Source organism: Barbus barbus (genome assembly GCF_936440315.1).
Source record: "Barbus barbus genome assembly, chromosome: 12".
Taxonomy (NCBI): domain Eukaryota; kingdom Metazoa; phylum Chordata; class Actinopteri; order Cypriniformes; family Cyprinidae; genus Barbus; species Barbus barbus.
This window is the reverse complement of record NC_136740.1, coordinates 23,585,276-23,597,855: the sequence shown is the minus strand read 5'-3', so window position 1 is coordinate 23,597,855 and position 12,580 is coordinate 23,585,276. Positions and strand designations below refer to the sequence as shown.

At 38.6% G+C, this 12,580-nt stretch overlaps 1 pseudogene across 1 annotated transcript; it reads left to right on the top strand.

Annotated features, from left to right (window-relative positions):
- Positions 1-6,803: 6,803 nt before the first annotated feature.
- Positions 6,804-11,497, top strand: LOC306878566 (methanethiol oxidase-like; annotated as a pseudogene). Its single transcript, XR_013785863.1, has 11 exons — positions 6,804-6,853; positions 7,823-7,877; positions 7,996-8,181; positions 9,042-9,162; positions 9,240-9,399; positions 9,475-9,656; positions 9,765-9,843; positions 10,514-10,635; positions 10,759-10,851; positions 11,068-11,186; positions 11,330-11,497. The product of XR_013785863.1 is annotated as a methanethiol oxidase-like (transcript).
- Positions 11,498-12,580: the final 1,083 nt, after the last annotated feature.

The window sequence follows — 12,580 nt, the reverse complement described above, 5'->3', positions numbered from 1 at the left end:
TTTGAAGTGATAATGCATTATATGAAATATTTTTAACATGATATATAACAAACACATTGTTTATATTCATTGTCTTAGATTATTATAACTGATGTTATTATTTATTAATTTATAATTTTTTCCTCTACAGGTAACCCAAAAGTGGGATTTGTTGACACCAAGAGGTACGTATTTTAGAAACCGTTTAATTCAAAATTGTAACCTTAGGTAGATAAATTTGAAAATAGTACAGATAATTTAGTTACACCTAATATAACATTTAATTTCAGAGTTAGTTATTGCATGCACCTTTTTGATTAAATTTAAATGTAAAAATTATTAAAGAAACGCATATGCAGTTTATGCAGCTAACAGGAATGTGCGAAAATAGCTTATTTTTTCAGTTAGCAAATCTTAAGTTGCCACATTTTTCATGTTATACAGATTATGGAAAGTGACCCACTATTTCCCTTCCAGGGAAGGCACAGAGCCTGGACTTAAATACAGAACTGAAATGTTGGAAAGAGGCCTGCACAGATCTTCAGCCGACATCAAAAACTCAAGTGGCATCGATGCTGGTCTGGCTGAAGACGTGGACCAGGAAATGGCCCCTCTAGAAGATGAAGATACTGACTCAGACTCTGAGAAGACTGAAAGCGATGAAGACATGCCACGTGAAACAGGGGCTAGACAGAAGGTAGAGGTAACAGTAACCAATACACTTACACAACCTGTGAAAAACAGAGAGGAGACTCTGTCTATTCATCAGCGTCGAATACTACTCCTTGCATTGTGCGCTGGGGTCCAGAAAGCGGCTAAAGAAATGGACACCAAACCTCATATCATCAAGACTTGGCTTCAAGACAAAGAGAATCAATTAAATGAATGCAGCAGCACTAGCTGTGGAGAGGCCGTTGATCGTCTGTTGGAGTGGGTTTTGACTCAACGGGAACAGCAACGTCCTATCAGTGAGGCAAAACTATTTGAAAAAGCTTCAGAGCTCCAAAGCCAAACCAATGAGATAAATTCTTTCCGTATTTCATACGAGTGGGCCGTGAGCTTCATGATCCTGCACAAATTGGGCTTGGATACCCCTTTCACAGTACATCGGGAACTCCCTAACGCCATGGAGGAAAACTGCCGTTGCTACACAGAGTTGGTGCACAGTAAAATAAAGACAAACAACATTCCACAGTGTGTCTTTGGTGCTATGGACCAGCTTTCTGTTTTTGTGGATTTCAAAATGCTGAATGAGAATACCAGAATAAACAGAGAGACTGCTTTTCAATTTACTGGGTTTGGGAAGCCCTTCATAAAAATTTACCTTTCAATGCTCGCAAATGGTACAATGCTACCTGCAGTGCTCTTCACAAGTCAAAGCACAAACACGCTGAGCAAAAGCCCGCCAGACTCAATCCTACTTATTGCCAAGGAGGAAGGTTTCAGTGCAGCGGAAGAGCTAGAAATTTGGGCCACCAAAGTGTGGAAGCAGCATCTCGACTCACAGAATGAAAATGATGCCCTGCTGGTTATGGATAGCCATCACAGCCAAACATTCGAGAGTATCATATCCACAGTCAGTAGCACCAAAACCTTTCCTGTCATAGTTCCAGCGGGCTGTACGGGCCGACATCAACCTCTAGAGATGTGTGTACGCCCTGTGCTGCAAAGGTTACTTCTAGCTCGTTGGGCGCAACGACCTATCAATGGTGCACCTGGGGTTCAGCGTGAAGATCTGGTGGAGCTTCTCGTATCCTGGTTGGAAGAGGCCATGTCTTGCTTCTCTAGTAGGCCTGAATTTATTCAACAGTCATTCTGCTTGGCTCGCCTGCTTCCTGATGAGGAAGCACATGTGAATTTGCCTGGTTCACCTTTGGAGCTGTTAAATAAGTTGTCGGTGGCCACACTTGAACCTGAAGTTGTAGATCTTGACTCAGAAGAAGAAGAAGAGCCAATGGACACACACACTGTAGTCAAAGTGAGCCAAGTAACTGAGAAAATTGATTTGACACAGGAGCCAGAGGATGAAGAAGTCAGTCAAACAAAGGATAAAGATGCAATGCCAATTGAAATAAAAAACACAGAACAACAAAAGGAAAGAACTGATGAATGTTTGGAAATTGCAAGTGAATCCACAGATGTCTCTCATTCATCCCCTGAATCAGAGACTCCTTCACACAACTCTGAACAAGATCAATTCTCAGAATCTGGTCAGGATGCTAACGCTTACCAAACGGACTCAGCAAACAGGTGATAACTGATCTACAGAAACATTGTGAACTTGAACAGAAGGATTTGAAGTCAGTCAAACCATTTAGGCTGAATGTGACTGTGGATATTTAATTTACATCCTATTGTGTGTTGGAGTGAAAATGTAAAAAACAATTTTTTTTATTCTAAATACTGTATAGATTTACAGGACTGTTTGTTATTTTTGTTTATTCACTAGCATAAAACAAGCCAATAGCTCCCACAGTGTTAGGATTTTTTGTTTATGGACAGATATTATTTGCATTTCAATTTGACATCCTCTGAAAGTAAATCAGCGTTTTTGCGCCTGCTTAAGTTTCAGTCATTCTAAAGCTGTAATGCCTCTACGCGACTGTCCTACTCTCACAGTTCATGTGACGTCAATGTCGTCATCAGCTGTGCGTGTCGTCTGCGCATGTGCCTGACTGGAGGTTGAGTGTCACAAAGCTTGTGTCAACCGTTTGCGAGATGAAGCAGAAGGCAGAAAAATAATCCAACACTTAAAAAAGAAGAATCACTCAAAGACTAGTTGGATAAGTGCTATTTAAAATAGTTTAATTTAGTAACCATTTAATATAGCTCTTGAAGTTAGATGGGCCATTACAGAACAATACAATTTTTATTTCATAGTTTTACAGAGTCTTTATAATGTTATTACATTATATGGCTGTTCTAAAGTTCAGCATGCTGGCTGGCAGCAGACTCAGACTGTCTTAAAGTTCTTCCATTTTGGTTATTTATCTACTTCCAGACCGGATAAACAGTGAGACTCGCTGAAGAGTCTTAGCATTGTTATTGCAGCAGCAGCAGCAGTGAATGGAGTGGGATCAGTATGTACATTGGTGTGAAAAAGTGTTGGCCCCCTTCCTGATTTTTTATTTTATTTGCATGTTTGTCACACTTTAATGTATCAGATCATCAAACAAATTTAAATATTAATCAAAGATAACACAAGTAAACACAACATGCAGTTTTTGAATGAAGTTTTTTATTATGAAGGGAAAACAAAATCCAAACCCACATGGCCCTGTGTGAAAAGGTGCTTGCCCCCTAAACCTAGTAACTGGTTGGGCCACCCTTAGCAGCAACAACTGCAATCAAGCGTTTGCGATAACTTGCAATGAGTCTGTTACAACGCTGTGGAGGAATTTTGGCCCACTCATCTTGGCAGAATTGTTGTAATTCAGCCACATTGGATGGTTTTCGAGCATGAACCGCCTTTTTAAGGTCATGCCACAGCATCTCAATAGGATTCAGGTCAGGACTTTGACTAGGCCACTCCAAAGTCTTCATTTTGTTTTTCTTCAGCCATTCAGAGGTGGATTTGCCGTTGTGTTTTGGATCATTGTCCTGCTGCAGAACCTAAGTTCGCTTCAGCTTGAGGTCACGAACAGATGGCCGGACATTGTCCTTCAGGATTTTTTGGTAGACAGCTGAATTCATGGTTCCATTTATCACAGCAAGTCTTCCAGATCCTGAAGGAGCAAAACAGCCCCAGACCGTCACACTACCACCACCATATTTTACTGCTGGTATAATGTACTTTTTCTGAAATGCTGTTACTTTTACGCCAGATGTAATGGGACACACACCTTCCAAAAAAATTCTACTTTTGTCTTGTCAGTCCACAGAGTATTTTCCCAAAAGTCTTGGGGATCATCAAGATGTTTTCTGGCAAAACTGAGACGAGCCTTTATGCTCTTTTTACTCCGCAGCGGTTTTCGTCTTGGAGCTCTGCCATGCGGGCCATTTTTGCCCAGTCTCAAGTGAGGCCTGCAGTTCTTTAGATGTTGTTGTGGGGTCTTTTGTGACCTCTTGGATGAGTCGTCGCTGTGCTCTTGGGGTAATTTTGGTCGGCCGGCCACTCCTGGGTAGGTTCACTGTTCCATGTTTTCGCCATTTGTGGATAATGGCTCTCACTGTCCCAAAGCTTTAGAAATTTTACACTTTTTCACACAGGGCCATGTGGGTTTGGATTTTGTTTTCCCTTCATAAAAAAAAACCTTCATTCAAAAACTGCATGTTGTGTTTACTTGTGTTATCTTTGATTAATATTTAAATTTGTTTTATGATCTGAAACATTAAAGTGTGACAAACATGCAAAAAAATAAAAAAATCAGGAAGGGGGCCAACACTTTTTCACACCACTGTATATTCAGTATTGATTTCAGCATCTGAATTTACCGTAGCAACCACAGGATGGTGTAACTACACTCCAGGTGTCATTCATTGACATTCAATTCGAAGATGTTCTATAGCACATTATTGGTGCCCTTTCATGTTTATAGAGGCTTACTTTGATTTCATCTCCATTCGCTGCAACAATTTTGTATGTAATTTGCATGTACTAAATGGTGGGGTTTTATGTAAACTTATCAGGCTTTATGTCTGATTATGAAGGTAAATTGGGAGTTCATATAACTAGGGGTCTTTTGGATGTTGTTTTGATGAAACTGTAAAGAGGACTAAAAAAATAATTTGAGGTAAAAGTGTTATGTGTGTGACTTGGCATTTTGACTATTCCTCATGAATAAAATGTAAATAAACATCAGTTTGTGCATAAAGCCCTCTCTTTTTCCCATGCTTCCCTGCTTTGTTTTAATGTGGACAGGAGGGAGGAGGTTTCCTAGACTGCCTGCCAGAGATCAGCATCTGCACTCAAATTCCTAAAAACTTGTACCTTCGAGTTTGCGCTCTATTTTGAAGAGCATGCGTATTACCTGAACGTTATGTAATAGGGATTCATACTGGACAGTCAGAAGCGGCACCACTGAGCAGGATATTGATTTGTAACAAAGCATAAATAATTACAAAAAATAATTTTGACTGATTATGACTATATTTGACTGTTTTTGCCCTGACACAAAGAACACTTAACAGATTAGATAGATTTATCTACCAAATTGTTTTCAGATAACTTAAATATTAAATCTTCATTTAGGTAAGTTAAACCATTTTGGAAAATGTAATGTTCATCCACCCTGATACCTAAAATTAAAGTTAATTCAAATGTAAACAAAAAGATGTATAGGTGGCAATGGCATTTCAAACATTAATAATTGTGAATTATTCTGGAAATAAATCCCATGTTTTGATACATGTTTATAGGCTAGTTTTTCATTAAAATGTTTTAAACCTGAACATGCTGTAAAAATGCTTGGCAAATGGAATTAGTTCTTCACCCTTGCTACCTTAATTCAAGTTCAGGAACTGATTTGAACATTAAGATCATTAGAATTCAGTTCCAAATTGTGCATATTCCTGAAAAGCTGTAGATTTACAATTTAAGTATGGAAACAATCTGATCTTTAAGGCAGTAGTTTGTCGATTTGTTTTCTGCTATGAAAAAAAAAAGTGTACAGCAGCTGCAGAGCTCACCAAGGTACTTTACCTTTGAGAGAAAGTTGTCCAGTAGGGCAAAATTCCTCCAGAAAGGGGACGTGTTTCCTCTTTGTGAGGGCTCGCTGCATCCTGCGGTGGACATCCAACCCCGCCCACATCCAAGTGTGACGTCACAAGCCACGCCCCTAGCATATACGCCACCTCTTGTGATTCCCCGTACCGGGAAACCCGGAAGTAAGTTATGTCGAAGCAATTTACAGCCGTTTCGGGGATCTAAATAAAATAATGTTGTCTTTCGTTTTACTAATACACGTTTTCTTATTTCTTTAAAGGATGTCTAGGATAAAATGGCACAACTTAAATCTAATATATTTAATATGTCTAATGTACAGAGCTGATTTCTCATCACTAGGCTAATTGTAATAAAAAACCTCTACACTTTACCTTATTCAACCTTATTGTAATGAGATAAATTCTCATTTATTACTATCAATTTTAAACTAAGACACCTTTTAGATTTATCACATTTAAAGGGTACAATTAGATTTTGTTATTGTAAAAGTCACAACACATTGTTATAATTTATAATTGTCATTTAATTTTCTAAAGATGCGTTGTTCCACTTATCAATTGTTAACATTTGAATGATAGGATTGGCAGTTCTCCAAATGCAGTAGTCTGCACATACATATGATAAATAGAGATCGCTTGCTTTGATAGATTATAACAAGTAACATGGCATTGACATTCAGGCCTTGTACATCAACAAAACTTCATATGAAGTGTGTCCAGGTCCTCCACATATTTAAAGATGAATAAACAGACATCTCTTGCTTCATTAGGTATTTATATATTTATTATTTTACAAAAATAATTAAAAAAATTTACAAAAAAATATATGTTCTATAAGAGATATGTTCCAACTAAACATGACAAAGGTTGACAATAATTACAGTATGTGATCTTTCCAGTAATATAGAATAATACAAAGATAATTTGTCACAAACACAAATTCATAGTGAAAGGATGTGGTTGCTCAACCAAGCTACTGTGCAAGGGTACTGTGATCAGTGTATATCATTAAAAATATCATATGTATGTGAGTGAGTGTTTTGTGTGTGTGTGTGTGTGTGTGTGTGTGGTGTGGTGTGGTAAGTACATATGTGTGCGTCGTTGAGATGAGTGTAATAAAAAAATTGCACATTAGGTCAACATTCATTATACTGCTTGTGATGTCCACCGCAGGCTGCAGCGAGCCCTACTTGGATTTCCTGGGGCCGAGGTGACAATGAAACAACATTTGATCTTTTTATACTCCAGTTGAATACCTGGGTGTGGTTTTAAGGATCGTCACTGAAAGAGTTAATTCAATAGCGACAGAAAATCTTTGTGCACGTCTGCAGCGCATTGTTGGGTCAGTGAGTTTCTGTGGAAGCAACAGCAGAAGCGGGTGAGTGTCTTCTAGCGCACTTTTGACTGTAGCTTGCATTGTTGCTCATACTTTAATTTAAGCTCTCGACATTTTCATCCGTAGTACGCAGCTGCTTCAGTCATGAATAAAGAATTGCTTCACTAGAAATTCTTTACATTTAGGCATAATCGTGTTATTTGTAGACCTATATGTCAAAGTCATTAAGGTAGAAATCGTGCAATGTTGTGGCTTCGGAATGCATTAAATTTCGATTTTTAACGTGTTTACTGGGGCATGTTAAAAAAAGTAAATTCCCAAGGGGAATATGAGTTTGTAATACATAGTTGCAACTTGCAAGGTATTACAAGGTAGCAGTGACCTTTGCACTGGACACTCACTATCACACTGAGCATAACATCTGTTCCTGCAGCTCCTCCTCCCCATCACCAGAGGTCCTCCTCGCTTGTAAATTGGCATTGTTCTAAATTTTTCCCTCACGTGTTCATGTTTACAGAAGTTGAGGCTTCAGTGTCCCTATGCATAGTGAACCAGTGCCTAAACCTATGTGCATGATATACTTATTTACAATCTAGGGAGCTGATTTAGATGCATATCCTATATCTTTGAATTTGCCTACTTCAAAAAAAAAAAATAATAATAATAATAAAAAAGAATAATATATTTTTTAATTTTTACAGTTGAATAAACATTAACTTTTTTAAATAAATTGGATAAATGAGTTCATTTTAATTTGTGTATTTAAGCATGTAAAACACTTAATAGCAGAATGTTTGTTTACTGCATTTAAACTCTAAACTTAAACATACATTCTTCCTACAGGGCCTTATTGAGGGCAACTGTTGATGTCAATCCACAATCTCCCAATTTTTGCAAGGTAAAAGCAAATATGAATTATAAGTTTGGATTTAAATGTGGCATCAGCATGTTTCCTTTTAATATTTCTGGTATAACACCTACTTTAATAGCATTTCTTTTGTAATGTAATGGTTTAGGTAATTCACAGGCTGCCCATGCCTAATCTAAAGGATGAGCTACACCGTTCTGGTTGGAATGCCTGTAGCAGTTGTTATGATGAGCCCTCCAAAAGACGGAATCGTCTCATTCTGCCTTCCCTGATCTCCTCCCGTATCTACGTCGTTGATGTAGGAACTGATCCACAGGCCCCACGGCTTCATAAGGTTCATTTTAATAAACACTCACTCAGTTATATACTGTAAGAGTCTGTCTGTATAGGAATCCCCTTATTGTGATGGTGTTAACTTTGTGCATGAACATCTGGGTTAGTAATCAAAGGACGTTTAAAAAGTTGATTTTTTAATTTTTTTTTAACTGCATGCAATAGTACTTATAGTACTTCATACTTCATGTTTGGTAAACTCAGGCAAGCAAATGTGTATCATGAAAAGAGATTTGACCAATGGAGGTCAAAATCCAATAGATGAACCACTTGGCTAAAAATCAAACAATATTTTGATGTTTTCATCTTGATCTATAGTACAAGCCTAAAGCAATATTTTTGGTTAAATATGGCCACGAATTAAGAATTAGTTTCCATGACTTATTAATTAGTTCCCTTGTCTTAGTTAAATTGTGGCCACAAATTGTTCCCTCATTTTAGTAAATCCTGGCAGTGAATTTAGAATTCATCCCTCTTTTTAGTAAATCATGGACACATTATACTAATACATTCCCTAATTTTGTAAATCGTGTCCATGTAGTAGTACTAAATCATACCCTCGAATAAGGGGACAAATTCTTAATTCATGGCCATGATACATTTATTTTGGTCATGTGTAGGGCTCCATAGTTTACCCCCAGTGAATGTTTCCGTTTCTGTTAAGAAAAGCCACAGAGAACCTTTAAAAGCCCAGAAGCATGACATCAAGTCCTGTTATCCATATTAATTGATTTTGTTTAACATCTACGACATAACGCTTAACATCAAGTGTGACTGCCCCTTAATACATGACTGTTGACTTTAAGAATGTTTTGTTCTTGCCAAGACCATGAATTCTTTCCATCTCTCATCTCTCTCCAGATAGTCGAGCCCATAGTTCTGTTCTGGAAATGTGGCCTTGCCAACCCCCACACTTCTCGCTGCTTAGGCAGTGGCCAAATCATGATCAGCACCATGGGCGATCCCTCTGGCAATGGCAAGGGTAAGATGCTGTGTTCACCTCTATTTATTTTCAATACACATTTTAGGCTTACTTTTTTATTTATGGTAATTTTTAAGGTGGTTTCGTGTTGTTGGATGGCGAGACTTTCGAAGTGATTGGCAACTGGGAGCAGCCAGGTGAAGCAGCACCATTTGATCATCAACGTCATGATCAGCACTGAGTGGGGAGCACCCAAAGCATTGGGAAACGGCTTCAACCCTGCAGATGTCAAAGCTGGTATGTGTGTATTCATGAGGAAGCTCAAGTCGTTGTAGCTGACTGGCAGTGATGATCAGATCTGTTTGTTTGTAGGTCATTATGGACAGCGCCTCCATGTGTGGGATTGGACCACACACAAGCGGATTCAGACTCTGGATCTGGGGGAAGAGAGTGCTATTCCTCTGGAGATCCGGTTCCTGCACGACCCCGCTGCGGCTGAAGGATTCGTGGGCTGTGCGCTTCAGAGCACTGTCTTACGATTCTACAAGACTCCGGCAAGTACATAAAAAGCGCTTTCATTAAAATCTTTAATTAAATTAAATTAAAGCAATACGTATTTTTAAGCATTACGTGTTTTTAGATTCAGATTTAGCATTTTACAGAAAGGGGACTGGGCAGCAGAGAAAGTCATCCATATTCCAAGCAAAAAAGTGAAAGGTTGGGCTCTTCCTGAAATGCCAGGTGAATGCTTTTAGAAATGTATAATTTGTATTTTTTTTTTTTTTTACTTTTTATGTTTTGTTTTTTTAACTCGGGGAATGAACAAACAATAATAATTATTATATGTACAATGTAATTTCCAAACCATAAAGAGAAAAAAAAGTACTACTTTATAGTATAGTTGTACTATAGTATAGAACATTTTTTGACATCAGTAACCCCCTAAATACAATGATCCCCTTAGCAAAGGACCCCCTTTCTAAACACATATATATATATATATATATATATATTAAAAAACTAGGGCTGTCAAAGTTATGAATAATGATTATTTTCAGTTTATTTCTGACTAGTTTTGAAAATAATAAAATTATTGAAAGTATTGTGTTAAACTTTTGATATATACAACCCTAAAAATACATTTAGTAATTTTTGGGGGGTTTCTCTCAATTTTTTCTCTCTCTCAAATTTTCTCTGAACCCCAATTCAACAATCTGCTTTAATGGCAAAAACTAAAAAAATTGTCTGCATTAATAATAATTTGTGTCTTTTTTTCTAAATATTGTTTGTATAATATATCATTTTTTCCCATTTAAAATTTTTCCTGTACTCCAGTTTTACTATATGCCATAATGGCAAAAAGTAAAAAATAAATAAATAATATTAGACACTTATTTATTTTTTGCCATAGGTCTCATCACGGATATCTTGATCTCACTGGATGATCGCTTCCTGTACTTCAGTAACTGGCTGCATGGAGACATTCGACAGTATGACATCACTGACAGGAGGAATCCACGTATGGTTGGTCAGGTAAGACAACTTGGGTTAGCAGGATCTAGACACCTTTGTCTACATTTCTAAAATCATGTCAAAGACAAATAAAGTGTCAAAATAGTAGAACTTGCATTTAATTTCTTGAAATGCATTTTTAAGGTCTTCCTTGCGGGCAGCATTTTAAAAGATGGACCAGTGAAAGTATTGGAGGATAAAGAACTGGATAGCCCGCCTGCCCCATGGATACTAAAGGTACCTTTTTTTATTTCCAAGTGTGCTTCATGTGAGCTCTGTGTACACATTGGAGTTGGCCATTATGTGGAGGAAAACAGCCTAAAGCTGTTGGTAATTAACCAATTGACAGATGACCCAGTTTATTGTACTCCAGATCATTAGGTCATGCAGACCTAAACAGAGCAATTAGAGCACATCATTTGTTGGAGGTTAAAACGTTGCTTTCCTCATCAGGGAAAGCGTGTGCAGGGAGGCCCTCAGATGCTCCAGCTGAGCTTGGATGGAAAACGTCTGTACGTCACCACCTCTTCATACAGTGCCTGGGACAAGCAGTTCTACCCTGACCATGTCAAGTGAGACAAAAGGATCTTTATTTGAAATTTTACTTGAGTATTGTATGTAAATCAAAGATTAAGAAATTAGGCTGTTTAAATAGTTTTAGAAGTAACCTCTGGTTTGTTTGTTATGCTGCAACATGTGTCTTATTTCTCTTGAGGGAGGGGTCGGTCATGATGCAGATTGACGTGGACACAGATAAAGGCGGCCTGAAGCTCAACGAGAATTTCCTTGTGGATTTCGGAGCAGAACCAGATGGTCCTGCACTTGCCCATGAGCTCAGATATCCTGGTGGAGACTGCACTTCTGTTATCTGGTTATGAAATTGGGGCCAATCCATTATGTTCCAAGGAGCAGAATTACTATGCCCATGTTCTCATTGGAGATATCATCAATATCACGATCACGTTTAAGCTATGTATGGACTAAATGCTTAATCTTATTATGTGTCAATTAGCAATTACAAAAGTGAGTTATGTTGTGAATCATATCATATTTGAAGTGAAGTGACATTCAGCCAAGTATGGTGACCCATACTCGGAATTCGTGCTCTGCATTTAACCCATCCAACGTGCACACACACAGCAGTGAACACACACACACTGTGAACACACACCCGGAGCAGTGGGCAGCCATTTTATGCTGCGGCGCCCGGGGAGCAGTTGGGGGTTCGGTGCCTTGCTCAAGGGCACCTCAGTCGTGGTATTGAGGGTGGAGAGAGCGCTGGACATTCACTCCCCCCACCTACAATTCCTGCCGTCCGGAGACTCGAACCCGCAACCTTTGGATCACGAGTCCTACTCTATAACCATTAGGCCACGACTTCCCGACTTCCCACGAATTCTACCGCTGTACCATTGAGAGCATACTCACGAACTGCATCTCAGTATGGTACAGCAATTGCTCCGCATCTGACCGCAAAGCACTCCAGCGGGTGGTGAAAACTGCTCAACGGATCACCGGCACCCAGTTAACTTCCATTGAGAACATTTATCATAAGCGCTGTCTGGGCAGGGCAAGAAACATCATCAAGGATGCCTCTCACCCTAACCATGGACTTTTCACCCTCCTTCCATCCGGCAGGCGTTACAGGTGCCTACGCTCTCGCACTAGTAGGCTCAGGAAGAGCTTCTTCCCCGAAGCTGTGACACTTCTGAACGCCACACCACCAATCTAACCTGCACCCGCTTATTACTGCACTGGTCACAGTACTTTACACACATGCATTTGCACTACTCATATTTTGCACAGATTGCACATTGTTAAAGTTATTACACTATAAACTGTATAAAGTTGTTACTGTACAAAGCACAGTAAACTATTTCTATAAAATATTGCACTACTGCTATTTTGCATAGAATACATTGTTCTATCAATATTTTGCACACTCATCCAGCTGTATTTATTTATT